Consider the following 27,538-nt stretch of genomic DNA (forward strand, 5'->3'; position numbering starts at 1 on the left):
AACTGGAGCTGTCCGTGGTGCTCGCGCGTTTCTCGGCAAAAGCGGCGAGGTTAATTACAGGATACACCGAGAACATTAGACGATCTTATGAACGTTAAGGACGTATTAGATCGCGGATCTTCCGGCCGATGTAAAAGTTGCGAGTCTGTCGCTGGACGCGAGAGAGTCGCTTAGAGATTTCTTTCTTCGAGCTTTCTTGCTTCCAAATTTTTTACAGCTTGTTTCGTACACCGATAACGCGTCGCATTGACCTACGTCACCAGTTGAAGGTTAACACTCGAACTGCCGACCCTAAACGCGACCGATGTATATCGTTTTGTAACAATGGAATGCTTGGATTTGCTTAAACTTCGCGCGATTTCTATGATAAAAAATTTAAGACACGGAGATCCGGATGATCGAGATTCTAATTTTAATAAATCGACAGTTCTGAATTCCCTTGATCTACCTGATCCAGAGATCGCTGTTAAATCAAGTTTCATCATAAACGCAGAAAATCGGCCGCCGCATTCGACGCAGCCGACGATGATATCTTTGATTTTTTGCTGGAAAAGTTTCGACTCGTCTCGAGCGCGATAATGGCGCGACCTTGGGCCAGGTGCGGAGGTTTCAGCACACAATGAGTGCTCCGGTGTTCGATCAGGTGAGGCCAGGCCTGCCGCACTGGATTCTCTTCGAGGGCAGCTCGTGTACCGAGATAAGAAGCGCGGCGCTCGGCTTGCGATCTTCTCGGCGGATCTTATCAATGGAAGCTGTACACGAGAAACGTTACGCGTACCGGCGATAACGCCGCGTTCCAGCTGCGAAAGATAAAGTGGGAAAGGAGGACGAAAGGCAGAGAGAGAGGGAGAGAGAGAGGGAGAGAGAGAGGGAGAGAGAGAATAAAACAAGGCGGCCGAGACGGCGGCGAGACGGTCGCCGATCGCGATCGACCTCCGCTTATCGCAATTATTCAGGTACAATTATCGTCACGTTTCCAGCTGACACTGGCGTTTAACTTGGAACGCAATCGCCGTCGGATTGCTTCATTACATGCGGCCGGATTTTTCGATATCCGATAATGAAACGATCTCCGTCCGGCCCCGGTGCCGTCTTCCTTCGGGATCAAGATGGCGGCACGTTTTCCCCGGTGCTCCAGTTGATCTCTTTATTCCGCGGAGATTCTTGCAGATTACTCCTGCGCTCGATTAAGCTCCGAGAGCTGGTCTGCGTGTTTTTGCGTTTGCCGGCGGACGACATTGTCGTCTATTTCTGTACGGTAATTACGATCCTCGTTTCGTGGCTCGTTCGGTATTCAAGGTAGGTGTTGACCACCCGATGATGTACAATGGGACTATACCATACAGAGTCGGTCAGAATTTCGTTCGGACGGCGGATGGGAGACGGAGACTAACGATTATAATTGTATTCGAGGCTGTCGATTAAATATCGCGTCTAAATCGCGGATTTTTGTGCGAAAAGATTGCAGTTCCTTCTTTTTGTGAATCGTCGCTCGACGATAATTACTTAATTTTCTCTCGTCGTTCTGTGAATTGTATTTTATTACAGTTCGATCTATTGTATTTTTTTCTACTCTAGTCTATCTTATTTTATTTTATTTTTTTATTTTATCTATTTTATTTTCTTGCTTCATTTTATCTATTTTAAGGACCACTTGTAATCCGCAAAGAAATCAATAAAATTGAAAATTTGTTCAGTTGAAAATCAGTTGAAAATAAAAAAAGTTGTTTAATTTATATTTTAATATTACAGCTTCCCGCGCAAATTGTGTCAATAATATCTTAAATAATGAACTGCGGATATTCCGTGCATTTGTAGAACGAACAGATGAATGAAAACTTGCGAAGATTGTTAAACAAAGTCTTGCAATTTTGCCCGTATATATTCAATAAATAAATGAATAAATAAATGAATAAATAAATTAGGGCAAACAATTATCTTGCACAGCTTCCGAATAATGCGAACGATCGCACAGCAATTTCGTCTCGTTCGACGCGACACGCATGCCGCAGTTCCTTGCTCTTTCGCGAATTATCACTCTGCAATGATTGTTTAATTGCACCTTGATGTTGCACAGGTTCGCGTGCAGAATGCATCGATAAGGTTTCGACGTAAACCGGTCGTTCCGTGACATAACCTAATTACACGGGGATTCTAGATGTTCGGCGAACTGTCGGCGCGGCAAGGATTTCGGATAAAAAGCGGCGACCTTGAGACGGTTTCTTTGCCGGTGCACTCGGAACGTTCAGCAGAGAAATTGGGGCTTAATAAGGAACTCGACTGCGACCAGGTGAGCGAGGGAAACGCGTGTACCCTTCGCTCGGTGGCTAATTGCCGCTCGGGAACGTCTGCGAATGCTCGTATTAATACGCACGGGGAGAGATGTTTGCCGATGATTACGAAAGTGGTTCGAGCCGTTCAGGCATATTTTTTAGTTTGCGAAATTTTGTCCGCCGGTTAATAAACGGCTCTCGCGAGCCGGCGTATGAACGACTCCTTGAATTTTTATGGACTCGGGCGATTAAGTTGTTTCCGCGGCCGACGCAGATGCGCGTGCATGTACTTAGAACTCGATCAGGATGAAAGATACGGACGGCGATGCTTTTAGTCGGGTTTTTGTTTCTCGCGCGACCGACCGTGTTCGGCATTGTTTATTTGCTGATTTCCGCGGGATAGGCTAAACGAAAGGTCGAATCATTTTTTAATGAAATCTCCTTGTACGGATTCGTTGCGGCTGAAATTCAGTGCGCGTGTTCGCTTCTCGAAAATATAATTCTTGATCTAGAGAGCCCGGCATTAATTAACGTTGATCGCGAACTACACGGCGAACACGTGAACGAGCGAGCAGATTCGCCGCGCGATGCGTCGTTGTTTCCTTTTTTTCTCTCTTTCTCTCTCTCTCTCTCTCTCTCTCTCTCTCTCTGTCCGGCGGTGTCCGGCGTTCGAAACAACTTGTGGATGCTTTTATAATTTCTTGTAAAGGAAGCTCCATTTTTTGAGCGTTACTTTTCAATTACGCGACGTTTAAATTGTTGCAACGGATTGCCATTATATCATTTGACATTTCAGACCAATGGAAAACATTGCGACGAACAAAAAGTGAAGAGATATTCGATTCGGCAACGCCTGTTCGCTATCAAAAATTATTACAAATTTGATGAAAGTTGTCCGAAAATTCTAAGAAAATTTCGTTCAGAATATATGGAAGAGAAAAAACTGTCCGTCGAACATGCAAATCGAAGGAATGATTTTAAAAAATTAGGAAAAAGTCCCTTCCCTTGTAGATAAAGTTAGCGTAAACAATATCGTCGTATTTTTTCAGAACGAATACTACGACTTTCTCTTCTATATTCTGTTTTCTTTTTATTAAAAAATAAACCAAATAAAAGATTGAAAATATTTAATGTCTTTTTATTCGATAAATATAAAGTTAACCATGATCGTGAACAAAGGAAACGCGATCGGCCAGCCCACAGTAACCGGCTCCGCTGTCTCACTATTTGTTATCAAACTTCCGACAAAAGCGACCAGAATCGAACCGCTCCAATCTGGACGCAACGAGCCAATTTCACGGCAGACGCCGGATATTTTCGTCGCCGCGACGCAACTCCTGTGTCAAGGCGAAGGCGCGATTAGCTCAATTACGTTCGCGCGTGGCGCACCGAAAATATTCGGCGTTCCGAGTCCCCAGACCTCGGTCGAACTCTTTTATTTCCCTCGACTCGAAGACCGCCATCCTCGAGCTTCATTTCTCCCGGCAGTTCGAACAGTAATTAATTGAATTGTTGCAGAGAATGGAAACTGGCATGTTGTGATAATTTGTGATAAGGCATCTTGTAATAATTTATTCGAATAAGGAACGAAGAGTTATTCGAATGAGAAACGAGGAATTATTCGAATAAGAAACAAAGAGTTATTCGAATAAGAAACGAGGAATTATTCGAATAAGAAACGAAGAATTATTTGAATAAAAACTGAAGAATTATTCGAATAAGAAACGAGGAATTATTTGAATAAAAACTGAAGAATTATTCGAATAAGAAACGAGGAATTATTTGAATAAAAATTGAAGAATTATTCGAATAAGAAACGAAGAATTATTCGAATAAACACTGAAGAATTATTCGAATAAAAACTGAAGAACTATTCAAATAAAAACTGAAGAATTATTCGAATAAACACTGAAGAATTATACGAATAAAAACTGAAGAACTATTCAAATAAAAACTGAAGAATTATTCGAACAGATAGATAGAATAATTTGCTACGAAAAAATGAATAATCGTTGTTCGAATAAAATATTCGACTGCGTAGAATTATAAAAATATTAAATTATTATTAAATATTATAATTATTAAATATTATAAATATTTATTCGACCAACAATATATCCGCCAGTCTAACAAAATGTACAGAATCCAGAAGATTCAGATAGAAATGTCCACGGTTCGACGAAAATGCGAATGCAACGCTGAGAAGCGTCAGTCCTGTAAAGACAAGGTGTGGATAATACATGGAATTCGCACAGCTTAATAAAACCGTAAGAAATAAATCTGCGAACATGCATCGGAAATCGATAAACCGATCTTCGCGCGTCTTACACAGCGGCAACGTTACACACGTTCGAACAAGACCGCAATTTTCGAACGAGAAGCAGAGAGGGGGCGAACATGATCCGGAACAACATTCGTGGGAACATAATTTCCCGCATTATCCAAATAAACGGGCATTTAAAGCGGCTATCGCGGCGAAGGCGTTCAATTAATTAAGCCCCAATCAACGGACATCGGTCTCGGTGTCATTCTCGGTTCCAGATAGCTCAGTTAAGTGTCGCATTAAACGCTCGATTAATTTCGCGTGTCCGGCTGCCGAGTTCTCCGATAAATGTTCACTTTCGTTTGCTGTTCGACCGAAAAAAAGTCTCGACGAGAGGGGTGGGCGGGGACCGTTCACCGGGAGTCCCGCGACGCGGAGACCAATTCCGTGGCGTTTTGCCGCATTTCGCATGGATTTCGCTGGATTTCGCTGTGCGACTGCATCGCCCTCGTCGCGTCACCTCTCCCGAGGGCTTATTTATCTGCATCGCGATCGGCCGCGTCAGCCGGACCACCGCGATGAAAACTGGTTTCTCTCTGAATGAGTAAAGACGACACGCGAGGACGTACCGGTTCCATGTGTCCTCGTTAAAGACACCGGGGTCCCGGAGGCGGATTCAATCGCGAAAAACGAAGAACGACCGCGGACCGATCCTCCGGCTCCGCCGCGAGATTCCCCTTAACGGTTCCCTGCGATCAACTACTTTCCGTTTCGATGGCGAACGTTCCCTCCGCGTTCCGGATGCATTCTGCACGCTCCTTTTTCATTCGTCGTAAGAGCCGTCGGGACGATTCTCATTTTCCTCGCGCAGACGAGTGAATTGTAAATCTTCGCGATTTAACGATCTCTTCGGAACTCGTACATTTTATTATTTAGCAATCTCATAGTCTTTGTTATTTAGCAATTTATTCGGAAATCTTCTGATCTCATAGTCTTTATTATTATAGTCTTTATTATTCAGTAATTTCTTCTGAAATCTGATGATTTCATAGCCTTTATTATTTAGCAATTTATTCTGAAATCTTCTGATCTCGTATTCTTTATTATTTAGTAATTTCTTCGGAAATCTTCTGATCTGGTCTTCATTATTCAGTAATTTCTTCTGAAATCTTGTGATTTTATAGCCTTTATTATTTAGCAATTTATTCTGAAATCTTCTGATCTCGTATTCTTTATTATTTGGTAATTTCTTCGGAAATCTTCTGATCTGGTCTTTATTATTATAGTCTTTATTATTCAGTAATTTCTTCTGAAATCTTCTGACCTCGTTGTCCTCATTACTCAGTAATTTCTTCTGAAATTTTCTGATCTCGTATTCTTTATTATTTAGCAATTTCTTCTGAAATCTTCTGATCTCGTAGTCTTCATTATTCAGTTATTTCTTCTGAAATCTTCTCACCTCGTGGTCCTCATTATTCAGTAATCTCTTCTGAAAGAATTACAAAACAAGAAATCTAAGTCTTGCTGATCTATCCTAAAAATCTATCCTAATAATAATCTCTGACTCGAGTCCGCCGTAAATCGCACCGACTCGATCGCCCGGTAACGAGCCAACGATCCCGCGAATTCGCACGAGATTCGCGCGGATGGTCCGCAGGTTTCCCAAATATTTTCTCACGTGCAGCTGTCCGCGGCGGGCCATCGAATTGCCGTTTGTTCATTGTGCCGGCAAACAAGCGCGTATTGTCGCATGGTACCGCGGCCGTGAATCGGTCATTGTGCCGGCGTTACGTCGAGGACTCGGTGCTCGTGTCCCATGTGGGCTCATTCTGATGTAAAAGCCTGGTTTTACGGTTCATTGTCGCCGGATCAGAGTGCCAGCAGCCCGATGGAACGCGATTGGTCCCGAGCAGAGAGTCAGCCTCTCCCTGGCGCGCGCGCGCGGACGCTTTGTCGGAAGATGCAGCTCGAATCGGTGACACTTTCTGTGAACATTCTCCCTGTCTTTCGCTCCGAATGCTTCTTTTCGTTTTGTAGGAAATGTATTCGGGGAGCATGAATTGTGCGTAATTTTGAATCGATTCGGAGACAGCGACCATTTGCCGGTCATTTTGATGACCGACCTCGACGATCGTTTCTGACTAAATTCATTTGGATTCATATTTGTTCTCGAGGATGATTGGATGTTTATTATTTCGGATAATAGTGGCTAATATGTGATCTATTTTTTTTAAACTGAAAAAGTAGATACACGTTTAACATATTAATTAATAATTCCAGGCTTTCTCAGCAATTTTTCGAAACGTATTTTTGAAGATATTTCCTGTAGTCTTATTAGTAGATCGCGGATTTTATGCATTTATGGCGAAATTGGATGGTCACAATTTAAAACAGTGTCAAAATTAAAAGCATTTAAAATGTCAATGTATTATTTCGTGTCTGCTAATCTGACTAAAGGAAGAACGAAGTTGCAACTTGATTTCTATTCCATGCAATTAATACAAAAAATTTTTATTTTGCATTAAAATCGAAATTAAAGTGTCTTTTGGCGACAAGGAATGTTCAAGTGTATCCTTCCATAATCTCCAAATTATTTAAAACTGATTTACGTGCAAGATTAATAATTTACTAAATAGTAAATCGCCGATCACCGGTAACTGATATAGCGCTCAGCATGTTAAAAAAGCAAAAATATTCCTCTAATGTGTTAAAATAATAAATATTCCTCTATCCCTCCTATTCTAAAATGTTCTTACTACTGGAAAATACGGACAAAAATCGTGTTTTTCCCATAAATTGCCTTTTTCCGGAACGCCGTTCGCTGCAACGCGACGAGGCGAAACAATGCAGGATTTTTGAGTCTATGCCGCCGATAATGTCGCGGCCGTGTTCACCGTGACCGTATCAGGGAACACCACAGTATATGCAGTGATCCGCGTCTGCTCCGCGAGAATAAATCTCTCCGATCGAGGCTGCAGAGACAAATACTGTTGTCAGCGCGCGACAAGCCGTTTACAAGCGGAGGAACGGAGCGTTGTTGGTAGCCTCTCGCCGCGAGAGATAGTCGGTTGGATCATTTGTCGCGGTGATCTTTCTAACCCTGTCAAACTCTGATCTCTCTCTCTTCTCTTTCTCTCTCTCTCTTTCTCTCTCTCCCGACTTTCTTGACCGCGACCGTGCATTAACAGTGATTTAATGCGGCGCGCACGATTTCGCGAACGATCCACGACGCTGGTAACAGGCTTTTGTTCCGGCGATAATGGCGGAAAATAAGTATCTTGCGACTAAGTGGTCTCTCATGGGGGCAGCATGATTTTTCGATGATGCACAAGGTGTCCCTGAAGAAGACGGCCGCTTAGAATAGGACGCCTGTCTACCATCGCGGAGATTAATAATACTAGGACGTTTAAAGTGTCCTTTATCGAATGCCACTCGACGGCCATAATTATCTCTTTTCTTTGTGATCGCTGCGGATGCTTATGCAAACGATGCCTTTGTGGCTGTTCTATGATTTGCGCGCCACGGGAATTATGGGGACATATTTCTGAATGGCGCGTGTCGCCGTAAATCAAATTCAGTGGTCGTAGAAATCGAGCGATGTCCTAACGATGAGAATATTCGTATTGTCATTGACCGATTTCGTTTTAATTGTAGAAGCAAATGTTGAGTTCTTTAAACTCTTTTTATAAGTGTTTTTTTCTTTTTTAAATTTATACAGTTTAGGTGTCGAAATTGCTTCACAGCTGATTTAGGATGTAAAATTGCGGTTAGAGCGTGCATAGTTCGTAGGAAGGACTGTGAACTTCGTCCTAATGAAGCGGTCGGGTCACCTTGATACCTGAAGGGATAAGGTAAAGACGTTTGTGTTTGGCGGTTGACTCGAAGGATCAAAGGTCGAGAGGTCGAACGGTACGAGGTTTAAAGTTTAGGGGTTAAGCAGGCCGTTCCCTGAACAGCGGGCCGGGTGAAATTCTCAATGAGCTGCAATCAGCTCTTGTATATCGGAGCTCGTGCACGCGAACGGGAAAAGAGAGAGTGCTAGGGACTGAGATCGAAAACAGAGATCGGGACACCGAGACGCTTAAAATATTGTGTAAGTTTAGAAAATTGGCGAACTAGAGAACGAAGCGGTGAAAAATTGAAACGGCGAAATGCTGGAGAAGCAAATAAGTGAAACAGAACAAAATGAAAAGAATAAGAAAATGGAGAAGTAAAAGATTAAAACAGCGAAACAGTGAAAAATTGAAATGCTAACAAAATATAGAAGTAAAAGACTGAAGCAGCGAAAAATCAAAGTATTAAAAAAATGGAGGAGTAAAAGACTGAAACAGTGAAACAGTGAAAAATTGAAATATTAAAAAAAAATAGAAGTAAAAGACTGAAGCAGTGAAAAATCAAAGTATTAAAAAAATGGAGGAGTAAAAGACTGAAACAGTGAAAAATCAAAGTATGAAAAAAATGAAGAATTGAAACAATGAAAAATTAAGAAGAAATAAGAAACTGAAACAGTAAGAGACCGAAAAAGTGAAAAACTGGAACAGTAGAACAGTGAAAAATTAAAGTATAAAGAAAGCGTAGAAGTAAAACAAAAATAGGATAAAATATATATATACAGTAGAATAAAAATAGAAATAGTAAAAGGCCGAAGCGATAAAACTTCGTAGCAATAAAACGGTATAGAGTTCAAACGGCAACGCGTCGAAACAGCGTACAAGGCTTTAAAACAGTGAGAACCTGAAACGCTGGAGGAAATAAAAGACCGAAGGACTAGAAAACAGAAAGAGCGAAGAATCGAGAGACTAGAGGGGTGAACGAATTAAACAGCGAACGAGTTAAAAAGCGAGAGTGTAAAAGGCCAGGAATGGAGAAGAAGAGAGAGAGAGAGAGAGAGAGAGAGAGAGAGAGGGCGAGTAGAGGTGGGAGAAAGAGAAAGAGAAGAAACGTTATCCAAGGCGACCCCAGCGGAACGAACCGAAGGAGGGTTTCATTTCGAGCATAGATAATGCTCGCCGCTAGTGAAAGCACGAGCGTGTCCGGCCATTGTGGCAGGATTTTTGCTTTCCGGGTGGCGGCGGTCCTTCGAGGAGCGGAACGCTCCGGTTGATTAGCATAGAACGCCCACCGTTCGCTGCCCGGCGAACGTTTATCGCGTGGCGAACCCTCGACCCGTGAAGTCACGGCTCGATTAAACGTTCTTTTCGATAGCTGATCCACTCGCCTCGATTATACACCGGTCGGGGAAAATTTGCCGGTGCCTCGACGCGCCGTTTCGTTGCGCCACGCTTCAACACTTTGCCCGGCAACCTCGAACGAGTTCGTCGAAAAAGTTACGTCGTAACGATAATGAGGGATTCCTCGAGTTCCTCGCACCTTGTCCATCCTAAATACCGTAGCTTAATTTAAACGCGGTACTCTTATCACAGAGATTTCTCCAATTCTGTACGAATCATCTCGTTTTTGGAGTTGGGCATCGAGGTATAATTATGCAAATGAACTCTTTCTAATCGAATATTTTATAGGAAAAACGATTGTTCGCTATTCGTGATGATCTATTTGCTCGAATAATTCTATAATATATTATAAAGATGTAAATCGATAAACAATGAAAGCAACACTTTATTTTCCATCGTGTTTATTCGAATCCTTTATTTTCCGATTCTTCGGCGGTATCGAAGACGGTAAAAATGTCCACGCCGAGGGTACGACTTGACGAGCAAACGAGCCATCCAGCATCTATGATAGCGAAAAATTGACATTCTTATGGGGCTCACGAAGTCTTTATGCGTTCCGCGGCCATTAAAGCTGTGGTAGTCATCGTCGGACCGTGGGGAGGGTAATAAAAGCCGCTGGCCACGTCGGATTTTTCCAGAAACCGTTTATTATTATATTTCACCGTGCATCTGCGCGTAATTTGTAAAGTTCCGAGAACGACCGGCTCTATCAAAGGGTCCCGGCATTGTCGGAAAATCATTCACGGTGCACCGTGGCTCTACCATCACGGAGGAAGTCCTCTAATGAATCCACGCTCTCTCTCTCTCTTTCTCTCTGTTTTTCAACGTTTCCATGTTTTTATGTATTGCCCGCTGTTTTTCTCCGTTTCGCTGTGTCTCTCTCTGTTACTCTCTATTTCTCTCTGTTCCTTTCTTTCTCTGTTTCTCTCTATTTCTCTCTATTTCTCTCTGGGACTCGCTGTTACTCTCTATTTCTCTCTGTAACTCTACGTTTCTCTCTATTTCTCTCTGTGACTCTCTGTTTCTCTCTACTTCTCTCCATTTCTCTCTGTGACTCTCTATTTCTCTCTATTTTTCTCTGTTTCTCTCTGTTTCTCTATATTCCTCTCTGTGACTCTCTATTTCTCTTTGTGACTCTCTGTTACTCTCTATTTCTCTCTGTAACTCTCTGTTTCTCTCTATTTTACTCTGTGACTCTCTGTTTCCCTTTATTTCTCTCTGTGACTCCCTGTTTCTCTCTTCACCTGTCTCTTTCTGTGACTTTCTGTTTCTCTCTTTCTCTCTCTCTCTCTCTCTCTCTCTCTCTCTCTCTCTCTCTCTGTTCCTCCCTTCCTCCCAGGAATAACGCACAGCAGATGCTGCACCGTGTCGCGTCCTTCGCTCCGGCCGGAGCTTTTATCTCGGATTGCTCGCCTCGAAACTCCCTTGTAACTCGGGCCAAGCGATATCGAAGTATCCCGAAGAACATCGGCCGCCTAATCGATTAGGTAGTTAACGCACGGTGGGTCCTACGCTCGTTTCACGCGAGGGCAATTCGAATGAATCTCGAAGGGAATAGGCTCGAATGATACCCGGGGCCTGGTTTAGAGACGCTTGTCCCTTGTTAATCGGCCGTTGTATAAGGACGACCGCGAGAATCATTGCACCTGATCGCGCCCGCGACGTTTACACCAGCCTGCTAAACGACCACGCAAAAATTTAATGCTCTTGACTCGGTTACGAACTCGGCTGGGACTCGTGAAATTATACGAAACGCATTTTTCTCTTTCAATTAATCCGGCTTGTCCGATCGAATCATTATTAACGATTTTCCGAAAATAATTTAGATAATTCAGATTTTCGCAAGACAATCGATTACCGAGGAGTTAAAATTGTTGGAGAAATGTGTGCACAGAGAACGATTTAGCGACGATTTAGCGTCGTTTGCGGATGCACGATGCGTCGGTGCATGCGCGAGAAACGTTCTGCGTCTGCTGCCATGCGTTGAAGTCTCCAAAGAACGCGATGTGCGGCGTCCTTTCGCGATTTCGTTTAGGAGAATCGATCGAACCCGGATGACCGAATCAAGTTGATTCGGTAATTTAAGAATTGTTCGTGCGAAAAAGAATCTTCGTTATCTGGTAAATTATTCTATAATAATTGCATAAGTCGTACGAAGTGATTACTAAACAGCGGATGTTCGTGCAAAATGGAAACTCTCTTCGCGGATTACAACAGACAGGAACGAGAAAGAAATTTCGCTCGCTGCTCAAAATACTTTTAGCACATTTAGTACATTTATTGTAAAAATCGATAAGAGGAATTCAGGAATAGTGAAAATATTCGAAGAATTTAAGAACACCGTTACATTAATTTCAATCGATTCACAAGCAATTAACAGAAGAATAACATAAAAAATAAAAGAACGCTATTTATTACAGCAATAACATCAACGAGATTCCTTCGTTGTTTCGAAACGAACGAAACGGCGAAATCCCAATACGTCGCCGATCAATTTCGAACAATGAGAAATTGCTAATAAATTGCGCGTATCGTCGGAGATAAGAGCGAAAGGGTGCCATGCGAATCTCAGCGGTGCTCGAAAGAAGCCGAGGCAGTTAATAGCGCCGGGTTTATCTGATCGATTCGGACGAGGCATTTCCGAAGAGTATCAAGGCGGAGCCCTGGTGGTGGCTCGCGCCCTTATCGTCCGGTGATCTCGCCGGTTCGGGCCGGTCCGGGCCGGGCCGGGCCATTGTGAATGCGTTCACGTAATTCAGAAAAAAGTGCGTCGACGCGCGTTCCGTGTCGGGCATATATCGTCGGCGTCGGTAGCTCGTCCCCGAGCCGAATGCACCCAGCGGAAGCACATCGTGATTTGCCGCAACGCCGGAAACGGCGCACGTGCGTCGCCGTTTTTCTAATTCATTCGGCTGCGTTCGGGGAACCAACCCGTTCGCCGATGCTGTTCAGTTTTTCCGAGCGGGGACGATCAACGACCGAAAAACAACGGGACCGTTAAACTCGTCAATGGCGTCCTCTGGCCACGTTCGCTGTCAACCGGTACGATATTGTCAACGGATACAATACCTTCTGGAGATAGGATGATAGATAGATAGATAAACAGAGAGAGAGAGAGAGAGAGAGGGAGGGAAGAGAGACAGAGAGAAGACGACGTGTCGAGACTGTCAGGCAAAATGTGACCGTAGATTTCCCTGACATGGTATCAAGATCCATTATAGTTAGGCCGCGGATTATATATTTTATATAATTTATATGCTTTTATGAGACATCGACTAGTTACAATTTAGAATAGCAGAAAGATCGAAAGAACTTTAAGACGTCAATGTATTATTTCGAATCCATTAAAATGATTAAACGAAAAAAGATCTTTATATTCTCTTTCAATTTCTTGCAGTTGATGCAATTAACCTTTTTTTTGCATAAAACTCCGCAGTCCAATTACGATCGTTATCGTCGACGATGCGAAAAGTCTTTTCAGAAGACAGAGAAACGAGAGAGGAACGAGACGAAGCGAGAAGACAAGGGAAACGTCGTGATCGTCGGTGAAACCTTTGCGATTACACGGGAATTTTGTGGATCGTCCTAATTTAGCGTCGGCTCTATTATGATCGAAGGCCGACGACGGTCCAAAACGCTCCGAGATTGAGAGCGAAATGAAATCCGTGTATCGGTATATTGGAAATCGCCATGTATGGCTCGGGATCAATGGAAAAAGAAAGGATTCTTCGCGGACCGATAATTGCGTGGTTCGGACGCACCGGGACGGTCGTTCACACCGATTCCGCTTGCATTGTTCAGCTAGGTCAAGAAGAACGCCAACGCTGTTAAAACACAGCGACCAGGAATTGACACTTTCGCAAGCTGACAATAAAACTGGTCGTTCGACGCGTGTAATCGTGTTACACAAACATCGATACGCGAGAGAACTTGTAGGTGGCGGCCGTTGCAAAACGGGCCGCTTCGTGCATCTTTACGAGAGCCGCACTATATCACGTCATTCTCGCCGATTGCATTTCTAATCGCGCGCGTGCTTTCATTTAAAAACAATGCCATCATTCATACAATTGATATATTTTTACGTGCATCTATACGATGTATACATATTTATATCGTTATAATATATTATATCATTATAATTATATAATTTATTACAGTTATACTTAATTATTGACTATAATTATTAATATAATATAATTATAGTCAATAATATATAAAAATATATTTTTGGATATATATATATATATATATACATATAATATATTATAATATAATATAATATAATTATAGTCAATAATATATAAAAATATATTTTTGGATATATATATATATAGACACATATTTTCTATTATTCGAAACAGGGGGATACAAACCCGTAAACAATCGAACCGATAAATAAATAAGTAAATAAATAAATAAATAAAATTGACTCTCTCCAAAAACTATGCACCGGTATGCCGGACAATAGCCGTGCACCGAAACGAAAACCACCACCCCCGTTCGAAGCCCGAACGGAGCGCGCAGTAGCCGGGACCGCGGTGTTTCAGGGTGCACGTGAACCGAGTCGCGTGCACCGAAGGTTCGGCCAATCGGCGTGCGAGATACGGGGATGGTCGGTGCAGTGCGCGTGCGTGCGTGCGGCCGCGGCACGCGGCGTGCCTCGGGCTGTCAGACGAAAACGCGCCGTCGGCGAAGAAACGTCGTCGTCGTCGCTCTCCGGGTTCGGCCTGTGCCGCGAGTCCATCGAGAGCCGCAGTGTTGTTGTCGTTTTGTTGTTGGTGCGTTCGGCGTCGAACCCGCGCACGTGCGCCGACCGGGCCCCCTTCGACGAATCCTTCCGGCGCGGAAACGCTGTTGTTTGTTGTTCCACTATTTTCGATCAATCGTCCGCGAGAACAGTCTGTGCAGGAAGCAGTGGACCTTGTATCGTGGAAACCTGCGATAGTGCTTTCCGGCGGTTTGTGAATGGTTTTGACAATGAGGAGGGATAACGCTTATCATCGGGCCCGGTGAGTAGGATTTCTCGATTTACGTGACTTCCGTGGCCACAGTGTTGTTTGTTTATTCCGCGAGGTTCTCTTCTAGTCGGAATCGAACCGTGTTTATCGATTGCAAGTCACTTCGAGCGAGTCGGTCTCGAATAATTCGTCAGCCGGGTCAATGAAATCGGTCGCACAAGATTCCGAATAATCTGACGCGAGAAATTCCGATAAGATTACCTGCTGTTGTTGTTTCGATGCATTTCACGCGCAAGAAACGTTGAAACCTCCGATCGGAGTCTACGAGCTTGTACGCTGCGGTCGGATTTATTAATTAAATTTATAAATTATTATTATTCGCTTGTGGGACAACCCGGAGAAAAATCATTTCATTTCGAAGCTATTGTTTCAAGAGCATCGAAGATCGAGATCGCAGAAATTGCTCAAAAATGAATCGCACAATGACACGAAACTCCCCGAAAACTATAATACTATACTATATAAAAAAATAATAATATATATAATAATATATAATAAATAATACTATAGTCTATAATCTAACAGCTTCGCGGCAGGCATTAGGCGAGCGTGCGCCACCGGGCATCGAAGTCTCCGCGGAGATGCAGCGCGTCTGGCCGTCCCAGCGCGAGTTAACTCGTCCTCGCCAACAGGTTGGGCCAGGGACGAGATAATGCTCGCTCGCTCGCAAATTGAATTTCCACGGTTCTGTCGTCGCATTTGAATCTCTTCCGTAAAGGGGCTGGACTATACGGTACCGCGTTACGCGAATCACCGCGGACTATTCAGAATTACAGTTAGCCGGCAGCTAGGCTCGTGGAAAAGCGTGCGACTTCATTCAACGGCACTCCATTCGTTTTTCTCGCGCCTCCAGATCGCTTCTTATCGAGCAAACCGGACGCAAGAAGCGGGAGAAACGACACTCGATAAAAACACTTACATCGGTCTCCCTAACTGAGAACGTTCATCCTGTTAAACCGTGGAATCGTATACGACGAGTATACTCGTCCTGGAGAAATGACGATAGCTCGTCTTACTGTCAGTGCTGGGGAGAAATAGATCGTAAATAAATGGTAAATAAATATTTTTATCTCCTCGTGTGACACACAGAATTGGCGAATTAACGTTTTTTTTTTTTTAATAATGATTACATAAAGAAACAAAGTTTCAAATATAGTTGAAATATATATAATAATAATATAAATATATAATATAAATAATATATTATATATATATATATATATATATATATATCATAATATAAATAATATATTATATATATATATATATCATAATATAAATAATAATATACTATTTTAACTATTATTTAAAAAATAGATTATTCCCCAAATTCTGTATTAAACGCGCGCGCACGAGAAGATAAGAATATTTACAGTCTATTTACTATCTCAAAAATCGATTTTTCACATTTCTCTTTGCAACTTCAATTAAGATTTTCGTGAAACGTGTTCGCACACATTTGACAAGAAAACATGAACAAATTAGATGTCACAGTGTCAAAGCACGAATCGATCAGAATTTTGTAATTTTGTCGAATGATCGATGAGAAGGATTAAAGGCGCTAGTGGTAAAGTCGACGGATGAATTAATCGATTGATGATCGTTGATTAAAGATTCTTCCCGATCGTTAGAATGATCTCGCGGCGAGAGAGCCATTCGAAGCGCGATTTTTCTTGAATTTGATTGCGAAACTGTTGCGGAGGAATTCTCGCGGTTCACACTCGAAGTATCTCGTTTGCTTAGAAGGCAGAAGAACGTTCGCCGCGATGAAGTTGTAAAGCCGCGGCGCGGTGTTTACTCGAATCCATAAAATAACTAACCGTGTTGCAACTCATCTGGCGTTCCCGTTGTTCGACTGGTTTTTCGCGACGCTCCGCTGACCTATTTAATCCTTTCGCACCCTCACACATTACACTCAACACGTTCCACTTCCTCTCCATTCGTCGTCATTGTGCATCGTCGCTGTCCAAACATAGGCTCGAGATACCATAAATAAATAAATACACACGTTCTGAACCTATTAAATAATAAAATTAATTTTTTGAATGTTTCATTAACAATACTTTCGTCGACAATTATCTTTTAATAATTAAATAGACGCGCGTTTTTCACGTTAAAGCTAAAATGTTCTTTGATTTCGGTGCAGCCATCTCGAAGCGATCGAACAGCTTCGCCGAAGCGACCAGTGTAAATCCAGCAATTTACACGGTTTTTTCCGCGGCGGGACTAATTTTCGATCGAGAAAGAAGCCAGAGTCTGGCCGGATTTAATGAATTTCTCGCGACAAAAAGCCCCCGGGCCCGCTTCTGTGTCCCATATTACGCTCTTGTCGCTAATGAGCCCGAGAAGTATATATTTCTGTCGGTAACGAAGTGATTCCGTGCTTTTTTACTCCCCCTCCACGGTATAAGGCGTCCTCTGTTCCTTCCGTCGTCGGCCTGTTACAATTCGAAAATGCAAGAAAAAATGCTGGCGCTGGTGTTCTTCTGCGTCGAGCAGATGTCCCGAGGCCGAAGGAAGCGGGACTTCGGGTCACCGGGGTGCCCGTTCCCTGAAGCGGGGCCCACGAGGCGCCGGCGGCCCGTAAAAATGGATTTCTAGGCCCGCAAAAACCACGAGGAAGAGGAAGACGTTCCGAACATGCGGCGACCACGAGAAGAAAGCTCGCGCGCGCGCTGAATTCGCAGCGACTTTTTTTGCGTATATAGACGACGAGCGGAATCTTTATTTAACCCGGAGTTTCGTGAATTTCTAACGAAATCGTACAAACGGGAGAAATTTATAGCGAGTCTTATGCATTTAGATCAGATACGACTGTATCAATTAGCATGTCGCATGCCACGTGAAAAATCGGCGCAATTTTTGATCGAAACTGTCTGCGGAAATTTCTGATTTTTAGCGGACGAATTTAATTTACGAATCGATAATAAATCTGTCGGAAATGTGAAACCATGATAATATCGGCAGAAGTTTGCATCGCTGTATTATTGTACGGTTTTATACGAGCGCGTTGCATAATGAGAAATTATGCAAGTATCCAGAAAATCGTATGATTATATAGGCAGAGGAAATGGGGGGGCTGGGCACGTATATTTATCCAGTGAATTTATACGAGATAGTACTATTATAACTCGAACGTGCCCTCAAGGGACGATTACTTTAATAAACGTTCGCGATAGTGTTGTCGATCGGAAAAATCGTGTGATTGAAAGACAGTGAGAAAATTGGGGGGTTGAGAAGTCGTGTCCCGATACTGTACTTTCGCAGCACATCCATTTAAAATGATTCATTGGCATATGTAAATGCGATGAAGCTGTCTCAGCAGAGCTATCTTAATCATTCGATCGGATACTCGAGAAAAATTCGATCAGAGGTTGAAAATCCCTGGAGCCTGTCTTTTCCCTGTACAGTCTATTAGAATAGTCAATAATAAAATTGAAAATCGTATATTATCGCTAATAATATAATCGAAAATCTGATAAAAATTGGTTCGATATTAGCTGAAATACAATTTAGGTAGAAATTAATTTCCTGAATGAAACAGTCTATCGCTGTTGTAACAATATCTTATTCTTATTAAATAATTATTTTAATAAATGGTCGTAGTCTGGGATAATCTAATTAATGGATGAAATTAGAAGTGTACAAAATGAAAGAACGAGGATTGAATAATATTCAATTACCTTAATATTTTTCGAGCGAAACGGCACCAGAAGCCAGACTGTTACCGCTTGAACTTGAACCCTCCGAGAAAAATGCACCCTGCAAGGGCCACGCCGTCGTTCTTGTGCTAGGCCGATAACGCTATCGGAAACTACGATAGCTCGAATGCGTACCTGCAGCCGCGGGCACCGTACCTGTGATAACTCCAATGATAAACCTCACTTGAGTAAACCAGAGGTGGAAGATTTGATAAAAAAAAATATTTCGACCGATTCCTGGTCAGAATATCGAGTGTAAATAATGACTCTGTACCGTACAGGGTTATTCATAACATAGATGATTCGGATATATTTATTTATATATAATATTTTTATTTTTATTGCACTCGTGCGCCGGTTGTACAAAATCTCTTTCCTCGAATTCCTCCTTTTTGTGGCAGAGAGCACTTTAACCCGTATGCATGAATAAAATATTATTATTATAACTCACACGTTTCGTTAAACGAGGTTACTATATTTTATGTTTAAATAAGGTATAAAGTCAAGTGTTAGTGTCACACAGTAAATCAAGTGTTTACTTGTAAATTGATATCGAAATTCAAGAATTTATCGTTGAAGTTTGCATTGACGATAGCCATTGGCATGTGACATTAATTTTGACTAACATTATGCAAACGTTGATACGAGAATTGATAAGGCAAATATCAGACGCCTCGCATCAATTTTTCCTACGGTTTCGAATGTGGTCACTAAGTAAACGATAGTTTTCTATGGCGAGGCAATCTTGTGTTCTTTTTGCAAACAACTTTGCTTCACCTTGGATGCCTGCCGCACCCAATCTTAAATAAAAGCTAAAACTCCGCCCAGAGTTCAGAAAATCATTTGCAGGCATCATCGCCACTTACCATTAATAATGATTAAATTCCAAATTATCAAACTCCAGCATTCTACCCTAATGTCCGTTAATAAAAGATCTAATTTTAATGGAGAATTTAGATTTTACAGACGTAGTTTATAATAATATCTCCACTTGCAAGGAACATTTTCGAGATAATATAAAATCCTAGAAAATTTCTGTTTCCTTTTCTCCACAATTTTCTATCTCAGCCACTCATTCGTATCAAAAATGTATAAACTCCGCTGATCAGAAACAAGCAGAGAAGGATTCGATAGAACTCCTAACCCTAATTACGAGCAATTACGAAGCAGCACGCGCGCGCGAGCAGGAGATCCGAGCCCCCCGAAAGCCTGAAAAGAAACGTTGCGTCATTGATTCGGGAAAAGAAAAACGTTTCATTGATTTACGACCTCGTTCGAAAAAAAAGAGAAAACACAGAAGTAACGACGGGAATGAAAGAGGGCCGTAGAGTTAGAGGGCCTTTGTGCTCGGACGACGACGACGACGAGGCTTGCCCGGCGAAGGCCGAGAAATGGTCCCCGTGGGGACCGTTTTCCTTCGTTAATTCGCCGGTGAATTCATCGCGTTGACGATCGTGGGCTTCGAATGAATATTCCACTATCACGCGGCGCACTTCCCTGTTCACCGATCCCTTCGTTCTCTTTCGGAACCGACGCACGTTCCACCGGGCTTTTGTTATTCACGCGGGTACCATCGGCGAGAGAGCGTGCGTCCCTTTTTAGCCGCTCGCTCGGCTAAACTGCCACCCGAACGCGGCGCTCTCTCTCTCCTCTTCTCTCCTTGTCCTCTTTCAGCCTCTCTCTCTTTCTTTCTCTCTTTTTCTATTTCTCTCTTCACGTATCGAGGCAAAGGTGCACATTAAACGGGGCGGGAAGGGCGCCTCTTCTTGTCCCTGCGACAAGAAGACGCTTAGAGATTTAGATCGTGATCCTTGATACGTTTCCCTCGGCCCCTTGTCACACGCGAGCCAACGGATTGGAGGAACACGATTGAACTGTTGAAATTTTCAATTAGGGTGAAGGACCCTTCGCCAGGCGCGGCGGAACGAACGCACGACGATTTTTCTGTGACGAACAATTTTTGGTTCGTTGGAATTTGTTGGGAGCTGCTAATCGTTTAGGGGATTTCTCTGATGGATTCGTTGTCGAGGGTGCGCGAAGTTCTCGGATCTGTCGATCGACGTCTTCAGTTCAGATTGTGTTAGGATCGTACATGGTGACGTTTGTTAACTAGACGAGGAGAAAGCATTGACTGTATTTGTGAGCGAGGCGAAGAGAAAGCATTGTTGACTTCTTTCTGCCTTCTTTCCATTTAATTAGCAACGAGTCCTTGAAATTCGAGCGTAGACATTCATGAATTTAGCTTGTTTTCATAAAATGAAAACGTGAAGCGTATTCTACAAGCAGATTATAGAAGATTCTGATTCATAACAGCAGAATAAAAAAGAAGGAGGATTGAGTCTGAAGAAGTATCAAGTTTGAATAATAATAGAATAAAAAGAAGAATTATCGAGCCTGAATATTAACAGAATAAAAAGAAGTATCGAGTCTGAATAATAACAGAATAAAAAGAACTATCGAGTCTGAATAATAACAGAATAAAAAGAAGGACTATCGAGTCTGAATAATAACAGAATAAACAGAAGAACTATCGAGTCTGAATAATAACAGAATGAAAAGAAGAAGTATCGAGTAATAATAATAACAAAATAAAAAGAAGAAGTATCGAGTCTGAATAACAACAGAATAAAAAGAAAAATTATTGGGTCCAAAGAAGTGTCGAATCCGAATAACAAGAAAATATACAAAGAAGAAGTGTCGAGCCTGAATAACAACAGAACAAAAAGAACTATCGAGTCTGAATAATAACAGAATAAAAAGAAGGACTATCGAGTCTAAATAATAACAGAATAAAAAGAAAAAGTATCGGGTAATAATAATAACAAAATAAAAAGAAGAAGTATCGAGTCTCTGAATAACAACAGAATAAAAAGAATTATCGGGTCCAAAGAAGTGTCGAATCCGAATAACAAGAAAATACAAAGCAGAAGAGCCTGAATAACATCAGAACAAAAGTAAAAAGTCTGTTCAACAAAAGAAGAAGAAGAAGGAGCAGCATCGAGCCTGAAGAACCGAAGAACAAGCCGAAGTATCGATTACAAACCGCGTGAAACTTCGCAGCCGCCATTCCTCTCTCCATTAAAGTCCTTAAGGATCCCCGAGGGTGCTCCAGGGGACAGTTAGCCTCGTGGCCGACGTGTCCCATCGATTCCACGAACGGGGCATCGTCGGACGTCTCTGTCGCGTCCGCGACGCGGCGGTTCGTCAAATCGTTCTTACATAAGAGTCGGCCGGTCGCAAAAGGCTCTCGAGATCGACGGCCTCGATCCGGTCGTTTTGAGCATCCCCGGCTATGTCACGGTGTCTCCACGGATTCGCCATGTTCGGCCGACGCTGGTTCGCCATCTTCGGCGGTTCTCGCGATCGCCGTGCGACGATAGAAAATCCCGTGATGCGCATAGCGATACGTTTTGGGAACGTGCCGAGCCTCGCGAGGAGGGAAGGGAAACACGTCCCTGGAATATTTATATATTGCGAACGGAATGTCTCCTCGTAGGAGCCGGCGACGGCGCGAGCCGGGATCGCCGCGAAAATACAAGCCGATCGTCCGTCGATCGTCCGTCGATCGGTTTTCTCGGGAAGAACGTGCGCTGGCTGGAGCAGAACTGACTTGGGAACCACTCGCGGCGCTTGCTCGCCGTTCCTTTGTTGCTCTTTCCTCGCCACTCTGCGCTCTTCGATGCATCGAAGCGCGGTAAAAAAGCCTCGGTCGCGGACTATTGTCAGAGAATTGCGGAGAATTGCGAACTACGATTGTCTCATCGTGTTGAAAATAATGCAATATTATTTCCTTAATTCTTCGAATCTTCTCGCGCGGGTTCGATCTCCCGCGAGGAGATCTTCCCCAGAAGCGGAAAAATTTGCCAATGTAAAGATGACGGCGTCGAAGGGTCCGGGAACACCCTGTGCGCGCATGTCGGAGCATCGACATCGAAATCGTTCCGACGATCGGCTTTAAATTTCGGCCCACGAATAAGATCGGGCTGTTTCTTTCTTTTCTGGCGCGTGCTGCGGCTCGTAGACTAAATACCGGCATTAAATTAGGGTGGCCGGGGAGGCCGAACAAGCCGCACCCCGGTGTGTGTAATATAAGCGGGCCGAAACGGTGTAATGAATTACGGCCGAGAATGGGACGGAGCCGACACCTTCGATCTTCTCGCAGGAGTCGCGTCTGAAAACGTAACCTACCGACCTCGTTTTACAGCTTGACGCACACAATTTCGAGATTTTAACATATTCGTGGTCTAGCATGTTGAAGAAGTTACATTCTGACCACTTAACACGTCGAGTCGGTCGCATGCGCTCGATACGAATTGCAGTAAATTCTCCCGAATTTTTTTTGTAAACGAAAATGGACAATTCGAGAAAAGGAGATTCCAGAATTATTCCAGCTTTTTTTTTATAGTTGCCGATTGTCAATAATTATAGAAACGAGATGCAAGATTCGAATAATCGTATCTCCCTCCCTTCCCTAAATTAGGGAGAATTTTAACTAATTTTCAAAATTCGCTTTCATTGCAATATATTCGAGCAAGCTGAATGTTACTAGGATGTTTGAACGAGATGCAATTCACTCTAAATTTTAGCGTTTCTATTTTGAGTGGTGTCCATGAAATTACTTCGATTCTGTGGGGAAAATCGACGCGCGTAACAGCTGTGCAAAATGCACCGGCCGGCAGATTCGACAATTAAGGAAGCAATAGAGTTAGCGGCGGCTTGACCGTTTAGCAGCGGAGCGTTAAACGGAACCAATTAGCCTTCGAATGTTCAGCCATCTTTTTTCCTGGTCGGAAAAGGCAGTCACGATCCGGCAATAACGCGCCGTCGCGACTGGTTTCGCCCGCGACAGAAACGGCGAGCCACCGAACAACAATCGTTTCGCGCGAACTTTCGCACAGCCGCGTGTGCACGACAATGAAACCTGCGCGGTCCATCCCCGATGGCATTCTGTTTACAATAGGCCGTTCGCCTATTTGCCGTGCACTCGACGGCCGGGGAATGCGTTGTCACGTGTAACTCGAAAGTCTCCTTTCTCGAGCGAACGCACAAGATCGCCGAAAAAGTCACATTCGAGCTTTCTGGCCGAATTCGAACCGAAAGAAGGAACCCGGAGCGCTGAGCTCGAGATATTAAATTAGAAGAAATTCCTCGATACGCCTCGGTATCTCCATTCTAGAATGCTAAACCAAATAATAGTTCGAGCAAACTTAGTGGGAAAGTGAGAAAAGGGTTTCTGTTTGAGGTAAGATGGAAAAAGAAATTAAAACTGCATTAACACCGCATAGGTTTACGCGGTGCGCGTCATTTTGACACGTTTCAAGTTGTTTAAACCCGCGATTATTGAGATTACAAAGATCAATCTCTTTGGAATTTATTCTAATGAATTTGTTTCTTGTATCATAATAATGTAAAATCGATAAATGTCTGGACAAATGTGTGCTTGTTATTTTCTACGAAAACAGCTGCTCTCAGTGTTCCGTAAACCTGGTGTTAATTAACTGGTAAAAAGCTCTCAGACCGGCGAGAGTCGTTCGTTTTGAAACGACCAGACGGGGAAAGAAAGGTGTCGCGTCATTTACTTTTTAGAACAAAGAGAACCATAGATCTCTCGGGCCGCGAGAGAATTTAACACCGATCGCGTTTTACTTCTCGTACCCGCGCATTTTCAAGCGACGCTTTTAAGCGGCGCCTCGTAAAAAATCGAAGGAATAGTCGGAAATAGTGGTTCGGTCCATAAAAACAGAGGCAGAGATCGGAAGGTCGGGAACCGCTTTGCGATAGCAGCGCTTTTATACCACGGAATTAACGATGGATTCTGTTTGTGGAGTTCTCGATAGGGTACCTTGTGATTCACTGCTTCGCTTTTAGGCTGTCCGTGTTTCGTATCATTCCTACTTTCGTGCTTTTCCTTTCCAATGAAAACATAGCTCGAACGCTCGGACATGCTCCTGTACGCGCGCAAATGTTACAGTAGAAGCTTAAATTTTAGTACTCTCTATAGAAATTTTAAATTGCAGTAGATTTTTGATAGAAATCTAGATTGTAATTGATTTTAAATAGGGGTGAAGTTGATTGTAATAGATTTTTCACGTAAAGTTGGATTATAACGACATTTTATTCTAAATTTGAAATTGTAATAGATTTTTAACAGCGATCTAGATTGTAATTAATTTTAAAATTGGATTACAATGATATTTTATTATACATTTAAAATCATAGATCTTTAATAGAACTTAATTTATTTTAAACAGTAGCGATTTCAATTTGGAGGGATTTTTATTATAAATATGAAATTGTCTTTAAAAGAACTGCAATAGCATTTCCATTTTCTATGATTATAATTTCTGATATATTCTATGAAAATAATATTAATAACATTAACCTTGTCTATCTGATAACTTGCATCTTTAAAAACCTATCGGATATAAATTTTAATAGCGTAAAAATTCTTTCGTAGAATAATATATTTTGGTGGCTCGTCGTCGCCATTCCGATGCGGGCGGTTAAATAATTGCACCGTAATCATCCTACGTAATTAGGAAGCACATAAAACCGAATTCTCTCTTATGAAGGGGGCGTAGAGAATAATAAAGATCCACGTCGGAATTGTATCAGGGAAGGGAACGAAATGCGTAGAAACATATTGTGGCGGAGGCTGAAGGCTGAAGTCAAATGGACCAGTTATTTATTTTGTTTTCGGTGAAGTCGAGCCACGGAGACGGTTCGGACCACCCACGCCACAGACACTGCAACTTTCTGTGTAGTCTCGCGGGGTTGGAACGGATATCCCCGGTACTGGTAAGCGGCTTAGTTTAAGAATCGACACCCTTCCGGATATTTTCGGATAACACTAACCTGCGTCAACCTGTTCCGGGGATCATTTTCTCGGCGAGACGGCCCGTGACTCGGCTGGATGAAAATCGCACTAATTGGAGCTTAGGAAACCGATGCGATAACGAATATCGCAACGATTTCTATGCAAAATGAACATTGTCTTCGTCGATTGAAAGATACGCGGGAACTACGGTGCCGTTTATCTCTTTTCTCAATCATTTTAAAAAGTCTAGAATAATAGAACGGTGTCTTTAAATTCTTTAAATGTTTTTACTATTTTACCAGTTGCATAAAATGGGCAATATAATAATGGAACTTTTGAAATTGGGATCATAGATTCGTTTGGAAATCAAAGAATTTTGCACGAAGATCCACAAGCCTAATCCGAATGAATCGAAGCTGATCGAAGAGAGAAATTAGCTTGAAATGCGAAGACGTTTTTTTAAAATTCGAAATTGGACCAGGAGATTATTCTTTTTTGTGCAACGCGTGGGAATTTGTTATGATACAAAGCAGTTTGAAAATATAACGTTCAGAGGAAAGTTGCGCGGTCATAGCGTTATGGCAGCTCGCGCATGTTGACTTTGAAAGCCGGAATTGTTATTATAGTTGCCAGCTGGCTGGAGCAGACAACGATTATCCACGCTGCACTGAATCATCGTTTGATTGTGAGGAATTGTTCGACGACGCGATTTTTTCCCCCTCCCGGAAGGAAACTTCTCAGCGGTCGAGGTGTCAGCTCTGAAAACCTGCTCTCTAAAGGTGTTCAAGAGCGAGCTGCTCGCGGCGTGGACGCGCAAAAACCGCACAAAGGACCCAAGCGAACCGGGAACACTGAATGGAATCGTCAACTCGCAAGAATACATTTTACCATTCAAATTCGTTCTCTTTCTACGGTGACCTCGTTCTGTGCGCCGATGATTAACTGTACCGCGAAAGTCGAAAATCAAGCGGGGCGTAAAAAGCCTCGTTACAATGGAAATGCAAAACGAAAAATGACACGCGCACATATTATTCGACATTCTAAAGGAATGACGATGCTTTTGAACTATTCGTCTCTCGAATCAATCGCTAGACAGCGGATTCTATTTATAAAAATCACAAACCTTGGCAATTTTCAATGTGACGAACATGGCCTCGCATTTAAGAGCTTGCGATGGCGAGTGTTCGTCAAACTTAAAATATAAAAATATGGTCTTGAAGCGGAGGTTTCAAGCTTTAATTTAAAAAAGAGATCATCATCCCGCGATGATTTTTCGCGGAGTTGTCGTCAATCGAAGTTGACCGATCTTCATCCAAAATTTGTCTACGCTATAATATTTTTCTAGCAGCGTATTTCAACGAGTAGAATTTTAATCACCTTCTCCACGATACAACCGTGAGTGCAACGATTGAAAAATGCATGGAACTTCGGTGTCCTTGAAAATCAGGCTCGCGAGGATAAAGGATTCACGCGCGCGTCCTCGCGTGAAGCAGTGACACACGGACACGAGGGACGTTCCCGTCGAGCACGTGCTTCCGGTTTACGGCTCACCCCGTTCTCCGGTTTATGGTTAAGGATTTATGGGCCCTGGGCACGGTTCACAGGAGCCCAGCCTTCCAGAAAACCAGACCGTACCTACGCTGCCCACCCTTTCGTTCTCCCATTTCGGTTTCCCCTTTGATGAAACACCGACGCGGTGGGTGAACGAGCTTTCCGAGCCGCGAGAGCCTAAACGTAACGACTTCGATTAGAATACCAAAGAAAAGAAAGAAAACGCGACCACAACGAGAGCCACCACCCCGCCCCCGCGCCCGCCCCCCCCCCACTGCATACGAATCAGTTCATAAATTCGGTCAGGTGGAAGGGAGCAGGCCGCTTTGTCCTCCGAAATCGGACCCATTCTTTACGACTTTACACCTCCTGCTCCTTCGGGAACACCTGAGTCTCGGGCCTCGATTAATCATGTTTATCCCTATTAAATGTTTGATCGGGGTCCTGCCTACGAATTTCGTGGATTTCTCGGGAAGAGGAATGGCTCTGTTGGATTAAAGTGGGGCCTCTCTGTGGGACACCGTTTGCGACTGGCAACGAGATTATACGGAGTAATAGACGCCGTTTTTGAGTTTCTGATTATTCAGTTTCTGGATTATGTAGCGTTCGCGGTGCTAGGAGGAGGAGCTTGTTAATTAACGTATTGGTCACAGCGACTAATTTTATTTCTGTCGCCAGCAGCGT

The 27,538-nt window shown here is 43.0% G+C and overlaps 1 protein-coding gene across 3 annotated transcripts in view; it reads left to right on the forward strand.

The window, feature by feature from the left end:
• Nucleotides 1-27,538, forward strand: part of LOC117229741 (fibroblast growth factor receptor homolog 1) — a 96,946-nt gene that overhangs the window by 35,023 nt on the left and 34,385 nt on the right. The window contains exon 1 of one of the 3 annotated variants that reach the window (XM_033486472.2): nucleotides 14,397-14,776. The exons of the other annotated variants lie outside the window; for them this stretch is intronic. The gene's annotated coding sequence lies outside the window, so the exon portion shown is untranslated. Of the gene's footprint in view, nucleotides 1-14,396; nucleotides 14,777-27,538 lie in introns of those variants that run through there. 3 annotated transcript variants of the gene reach the window in all.

Source organism: Megalopta genalis, chromosome 3 (genome assembly GCF_051020955.1).
Source record: "Megalopta genalis isolate 19385.01 chromosome 3, iyMegGena1_principal, whole genome shotgun sequence".
Classification (NCBI taxonomy): Eukaryota; Metazoa; Arthropoda; class Insecta; order Hymenoptera; family Halictidae; genus Megalopta; species Megalopta genalis.